General features: G+C 46.7%; 1 protein-coding gene across 2 annotated transcripts in view; it reads right to left on the bottom strand.

Moving 5' to 3' along the window:
* MMD (monocyte to macrophage differentiation associated) overlaps nucleotides 1-14,153 on the bottom strand; it is a 67,354-nt gene that overhangs the window by 1,310 nt on the left and 51,891 nt on the right. The window lies entirely within an intron of this gene.

Here is a 14,153-nt window from a genome sequence, read left to right as displayed (position 1 = left end):
ATCGCTTCCTCCTTTTGAGAAAGTGGCCACCTTTTGACCGTTCAAAACACCCAGTGGGCAAGACTGTGATGGGCCTCTCATCCTCTGGTGCGACAGGCTTGTGGGAGGCCATCCCTCAAAGCAGAATGACTGTTGGTTCCAGGAGAGTGCAGATGGGATATGGGTGGCTAGGGTGCTGTACTGGGTAACCCACAGGTTCCTTCAGGGAGTCGTCTCTGGTTTTGTCAGGGAACACACAATAATTCTAAATGTGCGTTTAAAAGGTCTTGGGTCTGATTTTGGAAGAGTCAAAAGGAATTCTAGGTGGAGCCCCCCTCCTCCACCTCCCCCCCACCACCTTGAGTAAAACAATGGGCATTCCATAACATGCAGAGTAATGCTTGGTTTTTTTCTGGTAGTTTATCTAATTTCCCCCCTAATGTTCCTTTTAGGGAAATTCACACTTTAGCAGAGTTAATCAGAGCAATCCAAGGCAGGCTGGCTTGGCCTGCTTGCATGAGTGGAGTGCAGAGGCCGGTTCTTAACCCGGGGTCAGCAAGCTGCAGGTGATGGGAGACTGTGTATGTGGTAGGCCTCTTCTGCTCCCAGGGTGCCAGCTTCCTGCTGAGGGCTCCTGGGCCTCCCCGGAGAGGCTGTGGTCTCCTCCTGGTTTTCTCTACAATTAATAATGTCATTTTAAAAATGAGCAAAGCCTTATCCTAGATCTTGATTGGATTAGACTTGGTAACTGAAGTCAGTACATTTTGCAGAGGGCTGTGTGTAGAGCAGTGTGTATGTGTGTGTGTGTGTGTGTGTGTGTGTGTGAATATTTAAGTCAAATTATAATTTGGGAGCACCTTACCAAACAGAACAATAACCATAAGCATTATCCTTTTGGCAACACCACAAAGGTGAATCTGTTCAACAGGCACAAATTCCCATGAGGTCGGTTTCATGGCACGCCATGATATTGGTGGTGTTCATGCTGTGAGTCCAAACCTTTATCTGTCTGTTATTCTTAATGCTTAATAAACTTTGAATTTGTTCCTTCCTTTCATGTATTTTTGTTGACAGTCTACTAGAAATTAGATCCTGTTCCCAATCCCATCACCCAAGAGACCATATGCAGAGATTAATTCCATCCATAATAAATAATAATACCATGTAATCCATGATACTTTACGCTTTCTTGAGTACTTCTGTGCCGGACACTATGCTAAACACTTACATGGAATATTTGATTTAATCCCATATCAACTCTACGAGGTGGGGGCTATTATTGTTATTCCCGTTTTATGAAAGAGAAAAGAGAAGGTTTGTGAGGTTAAGCAACGTGTTGTGCATTATATAGGAAGAGGGGACGGAGATGAATTCTGGTCCATTGGGTGGGCATCAGTTAGAGAGCCGGTTCCCCAAAACCAGTCCAAAGATTGGTTGGATGTATAAGAATCAACTGGGAACATAGTCCAGGACTACAAATCCAGCAATTCTGAGTCTGTAGGAAGAAAATGAACTGTTTCAAGGCTTCCAGCTACTCCCATGTGTGGCTGAGGAATTGGAAGCAAGGATTTACAGGCTTGACCTTCATTTGAGTTCATGCTTCTTGGGGGATCCATGCAGAAGCTTCAAAATTTCCATAATTATCTGAAATTGCATGCAACTTTTTGTGTATAAACATATTTATTTTTCTATAGGGGAGAGCCACAGCTTCCCCCACTCCTCCAGGGACTCTGTGATGCAAGATGGAATAAACACCCCACTCGTGGATTTCTAGGAAGGCCCTGGCAGCCCATCAGATGCACCTGGGGAGCTCCAAACACTGGCACTGCATGCGCTGCAGCCCGGGCCAAGGAGCACAGCGTCTTGGGCATGAGAGAAGGGGACTCTGTGGTGAGGAGCTCGGTGATTCAAATCTGTCACTTAGCAGGTGTACGACCTTGTGCAGCACTACGCATTTTTTAACCCAGATCTCCTCACCTGTGAAATGAAGGTCTAATCTCCAGCTCTGAGGGCTGCGGGGATGACTTCATAACAAATGCATAGTGTCGGGCCCATCATAGGCCTCAACAAGTATCTGCTAAGGGGGCCCGGGGAGGGGACAGTGGGCCGGGAGCCATTTCTCCAATTCACCATCTCAGGCCATTTGTTTCTTCAAAGAGGACAGAGCACAATTCTGCTCAGAAGAGGGAGCAGGTGGCTGGAGGTGTGGGAACGAAGGATGCTGCACAGATGTGGCTTCACACTGTGACACCCCTAAGAGATCAGAGCCTTGTACACAGGTCGGTGGGCATCCATCCACCCCGTCGCATCTTCCCATTTAGATCGAGTGGTTACAAGTGATGGTTCAGCTCTACGTTCTTTCTTTTTTTTAAGATTTTATTTATTTGAGAGAGAGCAAGCACACACGCGTGCAAATGCACAAGCAGGGGGTGGGGTAGAGGGAGAAGGAGAAGCGAACTCCCCGCTGAGCAGGGATCCCGATGCAAGACTCAATCCCAGGCCCCTGGGATTGTGACCTGAGCAGAAGGCAGACGCTTAACTGACTGAGCCACCCAGGGGCCCTCTACTTTCATCATCAAACACCTTTCTCCTCTCTCAGGGGAGTAGGTACAATGACCTTAAGATTCTCTTTGGGCAACCGATTTTATATTTGGCATCTTCAACTCTTAAAGGAGAGGACTGCTTCCCCATGCCTGGAGAGGCTTTGGCCTCCAAGATGGCAGGACCTGAGAAGAAGCCCCGTCATTCACAAGTGCTCAGTCCCCGGGGCCCATCACATGCTGCCCAAGTGGGATGGCTCATCCATTCACTTACAATATAACAAACTGCCCGACCATCAAGCCCCCCTCTTCAAAGCATATGAATTAAGTTCCCTCTTTGAAAATCACTGGCTTAGAAGTCTCTTTGGGCATCTTTAGCCAGGAACTCGGTGAGAATTATTGAAATCTTGCCTTTGTAGTCGGGAGATGGCTTCTTGCTAAGAAATCAAAAGGACCTTTTAGAGAAGAAAGGCCCGAGTGAAGAAGGCGGCGAGATTCCTCCGCCTCTCTGGGCTTTGAGTCAGTGAGGACTTGGGTCCAAAGGCCCCTCTCTCCAGCTTCTTTTCATCCTGCAAAGCCTGGCTCAGTGCCAGGATACAATAGGAAAAACTCACACAGTCACTGAGTCCTAAACCCTCAACCTGCCACATCTCATTTAATCCTTATGCTACGAAATAGGTGGTATTATTATCCCTGTTTTGCAGATGAAAAACAGGCTCCAGAAAGGAAGTCAGCAGAATTTAAACCCAGGCAGAAAGCCTGATTTGAGAGTTTGTGTTCTGTACCACTCCACTCCACGGTTTCAGTTCGGTGCTCACAAAGGCAGAAGGCAGGTGCCGCGGTTGGGAGGGTGAGCAGGGAGCAGGCGAGCCCGGACTGGAATCCCAGATCCGTTACGCACCATCCCTGCGACAAGGACAATTCACCAAATCACCCTGTTTTATCTGTAGAATGGGGATCACAGTCCTCTCCTTGTAGGGTTGTTACTAGGATTAAGTGAGCACGGGCTCAGAGTGTAATACGAACTCAACAAATACTTGCTTTTTGTAGCAATAATAGCGATTGTTAAGAAATATTGCTTGATGTGCTTTCGCGGGTGTTGTGCTGCAACAGAGTCGGATCCTATGTTGTGTATTTTCGTGGATGCATCTTCATTCTGCAAATACTTGATTCAAGAGCCACTGCTATGTTTTTGAGCCCTCCCGGTTCTACATGGCTGAGGAAACGGGGGAGAGTGCAGCCACTTCATGAGCCAAACTGTGTTTCTGAGATAGATTTCATAGACATAAAACTCAGGAAGCATCGCTAATTGTAAGCCCAACTATGCTGCCTTGGATATTGTTGGGACCTTGCAGACCTTTATTTTAACGGGTGTACTGAATGGTGCTCAAACGCTGACACCGCAGCTTGAGGTCATTCCGCCAGGTCTTGCATTTTTGAAGGGCCTCAAATTCAGATGTTTGATTTGTTACTAAATGAATATATATTCACAGAGCTAGAATGATAGCTTTTTGAGTAACTTTCTTGGGCACTTCATCTTTTGAAATATACCCTAAGATTCATAAAACAGAACTGGCCCTAAGCCTCCTTCCACCTCTGACGGGGAGCAGAATGGGTGTGGAAGGGCCCTGCAGGGAAGGGGATGGTGGAGAGGGAGAGGAAAAGCAGGAGTTTGTCAGGAAAAGATGGGGAAGGACGTTCCAAGCAGTAGCACAGAGGTTGAGAGAACAGAACTCTCCTGGGAGCAATAGGACTGTTGGAGTGCGGGGTCTGAGGAGGAGAGCGACGGGAAATGAGGTATGGCCAGACCATGAATGTCCTTGCACACCACTTTAAGGCCTTTGGACTTCATCCTGATCAGGAGAATGACATAAGCAGTTCTTGTATTAGAAAGATGATACTGGGAGCTACTGAGAAGATGGATTGCAGGGAATTAGGAAGAGTTGGAGGCTGAGGGAACTTTCTACATTATTCTCTGAATAAGGCTCTAGGGATGAGATGGATGGATAGATTCAAGAGCTATTTATGGGAGCTGGAATCCATGGGGTTGGGTAGAAGTGTCAAGGACAGCTCGAAGGTTTCATGCCATGATCTCAGTTGATCAATGGTTCACAGCGAGGGATGCACACAGGACCCCCCGGGGGAGCTTGTGAAAATAACCATGCCTGCACAACCCGAGACTCGCAGAATTCTGCTGGAAGGCCAGCCTGTCTTCCTTAGAAAGCTCTCCCAGTCCATTCTCCCCTGAGTCCCCTGGCTGAACAACACTGCACTGAGCCTCCAAAGACCCTCAGGGGGATGTGGCTCAGACATCATAGCCTCCACTTTTCACTTAAAAAACAAACAAAACAAACCAAAAACACTAAGGGTTAAAGACTTCCAAACCCAGAATTTCTGGAGCCGAACATCCAACTAAAAAATGGGAATGCCAGAATTTGTACTCACACTTATTGGACTCCAAGTAATTTATTGTCCCAGACATGCTGATCCTTGCGCATTGGCCCCACACAGTCCCGAGCGTGGCTGATAGGCTTGTACTTCACAAGCCCCATATCCATCCACAGCTGCCTGAACCAGGAGGGACATCTAACCTCAGGGAAGCGGCTCTGTCCAATCAAACTTTGCTGCTCATTTGGACACTTAAAAAAAAAACAAATCCTAATCCTCAGGTCATACTTCGAACCAATCGTATCAGAATCTGCTGGGAAGGGTGGAATCAGGCGCCATCGTTAAAAAAAATGTCTCAGGTGATTCCGACTGCAGCTTGTGAATCAGCGACCTCAGTCCTCGCTACTGTCCAAGTGCGGTGCATACGTCAGCAGCGCCTGGGCGCTGGAGGGAACCGTCCGGTCTCAGGTCCCAGCCCAGACTTACCAGTCAGAATCTTCACTTCAACAAGATCTCCAGGTGATGCCTGTGCGCAGGCAGTTTGCAAAACACTCCTCTAGAGTACCCTGGAGGGACTGAATAAATCAGTGGAGGAGGGCATGCAAATTAGTAAAATCTTTGTAATCCTGCAAAGTCCTTGGGTCTCTCTGATTCCTGCCCTTCTGGATGTTTAATCGTTCAGCCTCCCTTGGATTCAGTATGATCTCCAGCATTATAATTTCTTCCACCACCACCACACCTTTTATTGGGCTAATTTGAGTAGGCTTCCGTTTTCCTGCAACCGCGGGTGCCATGAGAAGCTAGCTTTTTAAAATTTCCTTGGGTTGAAATCAACCACAGTGCTTTGCGGAATGTTTTATTAGCATAGCAGGAGGGCTAAAGTCATTGCTGGTGTTTTGGTGCACAGTCTCAAAAGAGTTTCTGCTAAATGCCATCTTTTTTTTTTTAATTTATTTATTTGAGAGAGAGAGCATGAGCAGGGGGAATGGCAGGCAGAGGGAGAAGCAGACTCCACTGAGCAGGGAGCCTGACGCGGGACTCGATTCCAGGACCCCAGGATCATGACCTGAGCCAAAGACAGACACTTAACCCACTGAGCCACCCAGGCGCCTCTAAATGCTGTCTTTTCAGACCAAGCTCACCAGAGACATGCAGCATTTGCAGGTCAGTCACTGTGCTTCTCTTTAAGCTGGGCTTGAGGGTACAGCCCGGAAACAGTACAGGTTTTGGAGCTGAGTCAAACCTGGTTTCAAGCCCTGGCATCCATTTATTCAAGAAACAAATACTCATCGAGCACTCACTACAGAGAAGCCGTTTTTAGCTGGTAACGTTATACTTAGTCTTTCTGAGCCTCGGGGTCATTTAATGCCATCTCAGTGCTGGTTGCATCAAGCAGGATAACATATGTAAAGCACCTAGCAACCTGGAGTATTAGCTGCTCAAGTTGTTAGTTCATTCCCTCGCACTGCCCAAACCCCACTGCCACCCCCCACCCTCACCCCCCACCCAGCTTCTACCTAGACCTTGCAGGAGATAAATAAGAAGCTCCTGGGAGTAGCCCCAGGTTCACGTCCTCTCTCTGGGCTTTGAAAGTCAAATGAGCAACGCAATGTGCTGAGGCATTTGGCACTTTAATCCAGGTTAGATTTACTTGTAAGCTTTCCACCCTAACGTGTTAAAGGAGAGGGAGTGGCTTGAGAAAGGAATGTCAGGGAATTCGCATCTACTGCCCTTATTTAAGATGAGGAATCAGATGGTTGTTGGTGGAGCCTGGAGTTCACCCTAGGTTTGCAAACTTTTGTCTACAGCTCATGCAGTAACATCAGTCTTGCACCTAAGAACCATATTCCATCTTTAATCTTCACTCCGAGATAAACTGATAGAGTGGAGGAGCATCGTGGACTTTGAACCCCATAATCACTAATTCATGAAAGCCTCCCCAAGTTTGCATGTGCTTACGTAACCCCAGGATGCTTGCTTTACTAACATGGCTTCAAGTTCTTCTAGACGTACCCCCACCACCCAAATAGATTGCAGGCCCAAACCACCTCCAGCTAGAAATTCTGAAGCCACGACTGAGAATGAAGCCCAGGAATCTGTGCCCTTCTGTAAGAGCATGCAGTCCCCAGCCAGGTGGGGCCGGTGAGGTTCTCCCCGGGGGCTAGTGAAGATGGGCTTCCAGCAGGAGTCCCCAGGGCACAGCTACAACCCGTGTTTCCTTCCTGTCCCTGTCCCTCGGCAGTGTCCGGAGCCTTGAGAGGCGCTCTGGAGGAAGGAAAGACATCCTCATGAATGTCGCACTGGAGGAGAACCCACTCGGGGAAGGGAAAGGATGCCCTCCCTTGGGATGAGGCTCCCACCATGTCTGAACACCCTTGCACAGAGGAACGTTCTCTCACCTGTTCCTCACCTCAGCCCTTTCAGCACCCCTGCGAGGTGCTCAGGGTCGAATAAATAAGGAAACTGAGGGTTAGCCAGAGCAAGCCTTGCCCAAATTCAGAGAGCAGGGGACAGTCTGTGCTGCAAAGTATATTTTGACATCCCTCCGTTCCCTCAGGGGGCGTGTGCTGACCTTGGCCCATTGCCTGCGTCTCTTCAGTGCCCTACAAACACAGCCCAACTTCCTCAGCTACACATAATGAATTCTGAATAAATAAGAAAATAATAAATGCCTTGGCCAGGGTGCTTCTCCCCACCACCTCTGACATCAAAGGTCATGACTGGTGAGGGAGAAACCAGAACCCTGTTGATTTTCATCAGAGATAGGGCTGCCTTCCCCACCTATAACCTTATTCTCCTCTTCCTATCTTTTCTGTTCCTAGCTTTGAAAAATGAGTGTCCTTTGACAAGGCTCCTGAGACAGCCTGAAGATGCCCCTCCCTGTCCTCCAGCCTCTCTACTTCCTCCCCTCCGGGCAGGAGGCATTGCAGAAATCCCTTCACCCTTCTTTCAGCTTCCCAGCCCCCCGCCGCTTCCCCAGGACTACAGAGGGAAGTGGACGCATACCAAAGCCTCCTGAAAAGGTACCCTTAAAAGACCAAAGTGCCTTTCTTTCCTCTGAAAGAAGATCTCCGAAATAGAGGAGAAGCAACTTGAAAGCGGAGAGGAGGTGGGGGAGCAGAAAGATGAGTCTTCCCTTGGTCTCACAGTTCTCAGTGGGAAGCCTGGCTTGGAGCTATTTATGCACCAAGCCGGGCTTGCTCTTCCCACCTCGTCCCTCCCCCCCCCTTACCCTCCTCCCTCCTGGGTGTGGTAGCGGAGGGGGATGTGAGTGGGTGGATGTGGAATCCTGGTGGGAAAGACCGTAGGAAACTCAAGGGTGGAGATTCAAGGCTCCAGGGAGGTGGATGGGACAGGAGAAGCCCAGACTTCCCGGCCGCCTGACTGTGACTTGCAGACACCATGGTCGACTCTGTTAAGCAATCCCCATTCACCGAAGTGTCTGTGTGAGCAGGAAGCCCTGTTCCCCTTGGCAGAAATCCACCCCAAGGCACTTTCGGGATCACACAGTAATGTCTGAGTCAGAGGATCCCTTTGAGATATTTCGTCTGGCAAATCCTTGCATTTTTCAGACAAGAACATTGTCCAGGGAAGGAAAGTGACTTGCTGAATGTCACACACAGCGAATTACAAGTATAGCGACCCCTCCTTCAACAGAGCAAGCACCCTGTCTCTCTTTTGCTGTTTTCCATGTGGACCCAGGGCAAAGATGATCTGATCCTTGCTTCGCCAATGGATAAGTGGAGGCAAGAAGAGCCCGACTCCCTTGGCACGCTGTCTTCTAAGCAAGGTCTTTAAGTGTCCAAATGCTACCCATTCTTCAAGACAACTTGAAATGTCACTTTTCCCATGAAATCTCTAGCCTCCTGGTTGGAAGCAGCCACTCCCTCCTCTGAACCTCACCCCACTTCCAACCCAAGCTCTCTAACCACCCCTCTCTTGCGATGACTAACTCCCTACAATGATACCTTTGTCGGCAACTTAAGATGCCAGCATCTCTGAGGGCAGACACTAGGTATGGATCACAACCAAACCTAATTCTAACAAATGCAATGTATAATCCTTATTCTTTAATGCATTCCTGTATTTTGAAAAATATTTTTATTTATTTACTTTTTTGAGAGAGGGAGGGAGAGTGTGAGCAGGCGAATGGGGGAAGGGCAAAGGGAGAGGGAGAGAGAGGCAGAAAATCCCAAGTGGACTCAGCTCCAAGCAGAGCCCCACCCAGGGCTTGATCTCACAACCCTGAGATCATGACCCAGTGAGGGATACTTAACTGACTGAGCCACCCAGGCACCCCTGCATTTCTGTGTTTTTATATTCTTTGGGCAGAGTTAAAAAAAAAAAAAAACCCACAAAATTTAAAAGTAAAAAAACAATCTGATCTCCTAACACTGTGCTTCCCTGAAGCCTGCCTTCGCACATTCATCCTTCTCCTAAACCCTGGGTCCATGGACAGATGCATACCAAGGGCTGGGTGGGGGGCGGGGAGCAGGATGGATTAGCCCTGGGTGTAGACAATAAGGGGTACATTGTTTGAAGTGATTTTTATTTATCTTATTTTTTAAAGACTTTATTTATTTGAGAGAAAGAGAATATGAGCAGAGGGGAGGGGCAGAGGAAGAAGCAGACTCCCCACTGAGCAGGGAGCCCAATGAGGTTTGATCCCAGGACCCCAGGATCATGACCTGAGCCCAAGGCAGACGCTTAACTGACTGAGCCACCTGTGTGCCCCTGAATTGATTTTTAAAATGATAATGTCAATGTTCTCTGTTTTTCAGCCATTTTCTCTGTTTCTATGGTAGAAAATTTTTCAGTTTTTACCAAATGCAATAGGAAGTACGACGGATTTTTCTGCTGGAGGTATTTTAGTGGAAATTTTCAACTGTGGAGATTTTGGAACGTTGTTAGATAAATCCTGAAGGGAAACAAAAACGTGGAAAGTACTGCAATTTCTGGAATTTACTGAGAAGTGAGATATTTTATGTATCTGCCAAACTTGCCCTGATGAAGATAGTAAAATTCCTGTTTGTAAATCTTTACTTTGTGTGATAGAAAATTTTGGAATTAAAACTGGTAAAAAAAAAAATTGTTTGATCGACCAGGAGTGAAGAAAATAGCCCCGACAAATCTGGTTACTGAACATGAGTTTGCAAAGACTAATTTTGACAGAAACACTGACAAATTTACAGAAGTTAAGGGACAAACATAGAATTTGTAATATTATTCTTCATTAATTGGAACAGATAAAACATAGGGGTGTATGCTTTTTTCCTTTACAAGAATATACATCAATATAATTTTTAAAAGTATTAATCTGGGGGCGCCTGGGTGGCACAGCGGTTAAGCGTCTGCCTTCAGCTCAGGGCGTGATCCCGGCATTATGGGATCGAGCCCCACATCAGGCTCCTCTGCTAAGAGCCTGCTTCTTCCTCTCCCACTCCCCCTGCTTGTGTTCCCTCTCTCGCTGGCTGTCTCTCTGTCAAATAAATAAATAAAATCTAAAAAAAATAAATAAATAAAATAAAATAAAATAAAAGTATTAATCTGGTACCCGTCTCCTTTTTCCCTATATTTTTTTGTTGTTGTTACTGACATGATGACATGTAGGATGTTCAAGGAGAGAAAAATTTCAGTTTTCTGCCATTATTATTGGTTTTAAAATAATTGTGTTNGCCCCCCTCCCCTCCACGGTGAACACAAGTCCCTCTCAATCCTCCAAGACTTGCCTCACCCAACACTCACAGCATCTTGGAAATGAAGCACCTATGAGGCTATGTTTCTGGCCAGTTACAGTTTATTAGTTGTGTCTTCCCTATTAAATTGTAATCGCCTTGGCTGTGGGTCCTTGTCCATTTTTACGATGTGAAAGGAGAGATACAGTATCCTCCCTTGGAATCCCCTGTATGAGAGGGTTTCTCCACCTCCACACTACTGACATTTCAGCCCAGAAAATTCTTTCCTGTGAGAGCCACCCTGTGCATTGTAGGATATGTGACAGCACCCCTGGCCTCTCCCTTCCAGATGTCAGTAGCACTTCCCCCCCCCCCCCCCCCCCAGNCCCCCCCCCCCCCCGCAAGGCATGACCACCAAATTGTCTCCAGAAATGGCCCTGGTTTCAAACCACTATTTAGACTGAGAATCTGCAGTTTGTAGTTGAAATGGGCGTGGAAGAGGCCCTCCTCTGTGTTGTTGAACTTGGATAAGGCTCCTAGCATCACTGAGCCTCTGTTTTCTGCATCTGTAAAGTTGGAATAAGAACATCTACTTTGTTTTGATGTGAGGTTCAAAAAAGATAATGTACGTGAAAATGACTTGTATGCTTTAAATCTATTTGTGGTTGTGTAAGTTCATTATTATAGAGAGGTCAAAATTTTTACACTGCAATTCAGTGGTGGGGGAAAAATGCAGCTCTTAAAAAGATCTATAATTGATTTCATCTTTATTTGAGTCCCAGAAAACTTTAATTGGCCAATTAAATATAATTTATTCTTTTCCCATTTAAAACCGCCTTTTCCATTCCACTTGATCTCTTTGGGTTAAGAATTCAATCAATTCAAGATACAAATGTCCAGGGCAGTTTCCCTCAAGATCTCTCCCCACCTTCTTCTCTTTCTCCAGATTGTGTCTGGGTGGGGGCAGAACTTAGGAGTCCTGCGGTAATGGGGGGTTATTCTCAGTTCTCTGAGCTGGCCACAAGTCACCACTGATCTGTGGCCTGTTCTGGACTGTTCCTGGGTATCTGCCCAGGAAAGAGAGTCCCACCTTGTCCTCTGGAGCTTTGTGCTTGGTCCCCATTCCCTGCAGGCCACCTTATCTACCACCCAGATCTACTTAAGTCCTTCATTTCTTTCAGCCTCTGCATCTCCCAGAGGCTGGGGAGCTCCCAGGTGTGTTGCCTGCACCGAGCTGGAGTCTGAAAATCTCTGCAAGTCAGACCTCTGGTCCCTTTACCTGGACACCTTCCTCAGCACTGATGCCACGCTGGGTGAATTCGGGGCTGACCATGGGCTCTCTAAGACATTTACATCCCAGGGGTAAGTTATTTCCCCATTGCAGTGCTTCTAAATTCATGCTAAACATCTTTCACCTCTCCCACCCTCAACACCTAAGGGTTGTACCTTGATTTGGGGAGCAGAAACATCCCCATCTCCAGTGGCACTACGGCCAAAGAGCTGTTAGGAAGAAAACAGGTTTATCAATATGAGAACTTACACTGAGATGCATTTCAAAGCCATCAGCAGTTACAGCAAAGGCTCCGGGCCAGGTGATGGGAAAGAAGAATCCTCTGAAAATGAAAAGCATGCCCCAAACTGCCTTCATACTTCAGCCAACTCTCCTCCCACACAGAGACAACCTCCTGCCCTTGAAAAGCAAAACCTTGCCCTTCCTATTTCTCTGCCTTCTCTTCCTTCCTCCTTGTTTTTCCATTGTCGTCTCCTTTCTCTCTGGATTTGGTTTCTGGTGTGGTTTGCCCTTGGGAGTTGTCCCCTAAAAAGAGGCCCTTGGGTTAGCCGAGGGCTCCCTGTTTGCTTTCCCGTCTTTTCTGGGGAAGCCGGGCTGACACAGCTGCTCTGGCAACCAGTGTTTCCAAGGAGAGACGCCAAGGCTGTGGAGCCTCTGCGGGGAAAGCTGGGACAGCGTCTCCTCATGGAGAAGCCATTCCACGGTGTTTCTTCAGAACCACCGACAAGGGCCAAGACAGACTCCAGGCTTACTCACCAGCCTCAAGAGCCTCAGGAAGCAATTCCCAGTGGTTCCATCAACAACTTCCTCTGAAAATTCATATCCTACAACCTGTTCGGGGCCAACTATGCATTCTTGGTAGCACCCCCAAACGTATGCTGCAAGTACACACGGACCCATCTCCCCTTGGACTCTGTTTAGAAGCCTGGATTAATATAATGGAATGTCCTCTGCCACATGGACTAAAATAACTCTGGCATCGCCTTCTGGATGGATTTTAATTAGGAAAGACACAGCATTTAAATTATGCTTATTACTTTCAGTTGCTTGTACAGGCTGTGGATTTAGGAAAAAGAAATGGAAGTCACATGTGCTGGATTTCCTAATGGGATGGACCTGGAAGGGGAAAACATGCCAAGGGAATATTTAGTGTGTTTCTCTCCTTCTAGGCAGCCTGGCTGAGAAAGGAAGTCCAGCTTCTAATATCATCATCATCATCACTAACACTCCTTGAGTGTCTACTCTGTGCCAGAACTCTGGCTAATAAGCATTTTATAAGCATTATCTTATTTAGTCAAAAGGATTACAATTTTCCCAACAGACCCTACTGGGGACCATCTATTTCTAGGGGAGACCAAGGATGTGCACTTAGCATGAATCAGGGGTTCCTCCCACAGGTACCATATACCTACTAGTGCTCAGTGTTAACCATACATACATGATGAATCGATGCTTAAACAAATGAATGGCTGTAGTAGATGTGCTCAGAATGAATCAAATACAGAAGAATTATGTGTAAGAATAGTTTGTGACCCCGCTGGGCTATCTCGGCCACTGACCTTGCTTTTGGGTGGACCAGATAGTAGCATATGATTCCATTCCACAATGGATGGATAACTTTTTGGTGGAATTTAAAGTCTGGAAGAAGAGTGAGCTTTTTTCTCCCCCAAATTTTTATTGGTATCTCAAAGGGGATAGACTTTTAGGACACAATTATGGTTTTAGGCAAATGATATAACCCATCTGACTTTCTATCTCCTCAACTGTAAAGTGGCTATCATAAGAGTTTTCTAAAGATCATAAAAGATCAGATATGTAGCCAGGGATTTAGGGCTTAAATATATTAAAAGGCTTTACCATCATTACTCATTCAATTATTCAACAAATATTTGATTCTTATGGGCCATACTGTATTCTAGATGCTAGGAATACCCCATGAAAGCATAAGACAAAGCTCCTTAGTGGGGCAGGGGAAACAAACAATAAACAAATAAACAAAATAGTTTCAGATTACAGTAAACACCATGAAGAGAGTAAAAGAGAGCAGAATGAAAAGGCCGTGCTGGGGGTAGGGTGGGGAAACTTTAGATGAGGTCCTCAGGGAGGACCTCTCACCAAAAAAGTGGCTTTTCAGCTAAGATCTGAATCATACAGGGGGAAATGTCATGCCTAGGCTTTTCCTGGGGGAAGAGAAGTTCAGTTAACAAAAATGGCACATGCAAAGGTCCTGAGGCAGTACTGACTGTGATGTGGAGACAGAAGATCAGTGAGCTTAGTGAG

The sequence above is a fragment of the Ailuropoda melanoleuca genome, chromosome 13, assembly GCF_002007445.2.
Source record: "Ailuropoda melanoleuca isolate Jingjing chromosome 13, ASM200744v2, whole genome shotgun sequence".
NCBI lineage: Eukaryota > Metazoa > Chordata > Mammalia > Carnivora > Ursidae > Ailuropoda > Ailuropoda melanoleuca.
Note: the sequence above shows the minus strand (reverse complement) of the source record. Positions and strands in the feature narration are given on the sequence as shown.